This window comes from Salvelinus sp. IW2-2015, linkage group LG13 (genome assembly GCF_002910315.2).
Source record: "Salvelinus sp. IW2-2015 linkage group LG13, ASM291031v2, whole genome shotgun sequence".
NCBI classification, from domain to species: domain Eukaryota; kingdom Metazoa; phylum Chordata; class Actinopteri; order Salmoniformes; family Salmonidae; genus Salvelinus; species Salvelinus sp. IW2-2015.
The window spans coordinates 1,895,848-1,899,154 of record NC_036853.1 but is presented as its reverse complement, the minus strand read 5'-3'; positions in this window follow the sequence as shown (position 1 = coordinate 1,899,154).

Here is a 3,307-nt window from a genome sequence, read left to right as displayed (position 1 = left end):
TTTATTGGTCACATACACATGGTTTTATTGGTCACATACACATGGTTTTATTGCACATACACATGGTTTTATTGGTCACATACGCATGGTTTTATTGGTCACATACACATGGTTTTTTATTGGTCACATACACATGGTTTTATTGGTCACATACACATGGTTTTATTGGTCACATACACATGGTTTTATTGGTCACATACACATGGTTTTATTGGTCACATACATATGGTTTTATTGGTCACATACACATGGTTTTATTGGTCACATACGCATGGTTTTATTGGTCACATACGCATGGTTTTATTGGTCACATACGCATGGTTTTATTGGTCACATACCATGTTTTATGGTCACATACGCATGGTTTATTGGTCACATACACATGGTTTTATTGGTCACATACACAATGGTTTTATTGGTCACATACATATGGTTTTATTGGTCACATACACATGGTTTTATTGGTCACATACACATGGTTTTATTGGTCACATACACATGGTTTTATTGGTCACATACACATGGTTTTATTGGTCACATACACTGTGGTTTTATTGGTCACATACCATGGTTTATTTGGTCACATACACATGTTTTATTGGTCACATACACATGTTTATTGGTCACATACACATGGTTTTATTGGTCACATACACATGGTTTTATTGGTCACATACACATGGTTTATTGGTCACATACAATGGTTTTATTGGTCACATACACATGGTTTTATTGGTCACATACACATGGTTTTTATTGGTCACATACACATGGTTTTATTGGTCACATACACATGGTTTTTATGGTCACATACACATGGTTTTATTGTCACATACACATGGTTTTTATGGTCACATACACATGGTTTTATTGGTCACTTAGGCATGGTTTTATTGTCACATACACATGGTTTTATTGGTCACATACACATGGTTTTATTGGTCACATACCATGGTTTTATTGGTCACTAGCATGGTTTATTTTGTCACATACACATGGTTTTATTGGTCACATACACATGGTTTATTGGTCACATACACATGGTTTTATTGGTCACATACCATGGTTTATTGGTCACATACACATTGGTTTTTATTGGTCACATACAATGGTTTTATTGGTCACATACACATGGTTTTATTGGTCACATACCATGGTTTTATTGGTCACATACACATGGTTTTATTGGTCACATACGCATGGTTTTATTGGTCACATACGCATGTTTTTATTGGTCACATACAATGGTTTTATTGGTCACATACAAGTATGGTTTTATTGGTCACATACACATGGTTTTATTGGTCACATACACATGGTTTTATTGTCACATACACATGGTTTTATTGGTCACAATACACATGGTTTTATTGGTCACATACCATGGTTTTATTGGTCACATACACATGGTTTTATTGGTCACATACGCATGGTTTTATTGGTCACATACACATGGTTTTTATTGGTCACATACACATGTTTATTGGTCACATACACATGGTTTTATTGGTCACATACACATGGTTTTATTGTCACATACACATGGTTTTATTGGTCACATACACAGGTTTTATTGGTCCACTACATGGTTTTATTTGGTCACATACACATGGTTTTATTGGTCACATACACATGGTTTTATTGGTCACATACACATGGTTTTATTGGTCACATACACATGGTTAGCAGATGTTATTACGAGTGTATCGAAATGCTTATAAAAGCAAGCAGTAAATTACCTAGAGACAGATATTTGGCGCCATGTAAATCTTGATGTCTGTTGCATGAGAGCAAAATTGTGCCTTTGTATAAATTCTCTCATCTGTGATTTGTCATGAACATCCAGGAGGATGGACTTTGCTATAAACTACTGTGGTTTAGTCCTGCTGTTTGGGCTCTCAACTAATCACCTACGGGGGGCTCGTTGACAAGCTCCATTACTGCAGTAATTCAATAATAAAGTTGACTTGTTATGAAGAATTTTAAAGGTTTCTCCTTTTGAATACAAAATTCCACAACAGTGTGCCACCCTTCTTCTGGCCATGGATGAGGCATGCGACGACATCAGTGCAGACCAATGTCAAGCTATGATTCACCATGCCAAAATGTTTTTCCAGCGGTGGATTGAACAATGAGGACATTCACTGATGTGGATGAGAATTTATGGCCAAATGTTCCAGATAGGCTTGATGCAAATGAATGTGTGCTAAACATTGTTTAATTTTCATTAATTTAATGTTTCATTTAATTTCTTACATCTGATTACAGACATTACACCTATGTTGCAATTATATCTGAAAAATAAACACTTTATTTTGCATGAATAATTGTGGAGGATATCTTTATTGATCACAACTTTATTTACACATTGGATAGATATTATGGAAATTATAGATTTTCTGTCAATTTTGTTTGGTAATATTAATGTATTTCCCAATGTGAACTGTAATTTACAGTACTGTAGCATATTACTATCAGCCCTTTTAAGGGCGATTTGAAACACTTATCTTGCATCGTTTGCTATTGGATCAACTGGCAGTTAAAACTATTAAACTGAAAATATATCATTATGTTTTGGTGATTAAAACAATGTTCTCATTACATTTATTTCATAATAAACGTATATGTAGAATTCATGGTTGTGTGGTGAGAGATGTTTACAATACACACGGATGCACAATGGTTTTGAACGAAAGACTGGCTGCATTACAATTGTGACTAGTTTGGAGTTTTTTACTAAGAGTTGTGAAAATGTACTATATGCTTGTGAAAATAACACCAAAGCGATTAAAACAAAACTGCTGGAGCGCGTGCTACGAGTGGGTGCTGCTATGGTGACCAGTGAGCTGAGATAAGGCGGGGCTTTACCTAGTAAAGACTTATAGATGACCTGGAGCCAGTGGGTTTGGAGACGAGCATGAAGCGAGGGCCAGCTAACGAGAGCATACAGGTCGCAGTGGTGGGTAGTATATGGGGCTTTGGTGACAAAACGGATGGCACTGTGATAGACTGCATCCAATTTCCTGAGTACAGTGTTGGAGGCTATTTTGTAAATGAAATCGCCGAAGTCAAGGATCGGTAGGATAGTCAGTTTTACGAGGGTATGTTTGGCAGCATGAGTTGAAGGATGCTATGTAGGAAGTAGAATTTAATTCAGTGCAATTCAAAGAAATTCCACTCAGTCATTGGACTTGTAAATTCCAACATGCAACGTAAAAAGATTTCATAACTTTTTTTCTTTACCTTCAAAATGAGACAAACACTCACAATCCAACAAGAACTATTAAAATAGGATTTTTCAATTAAA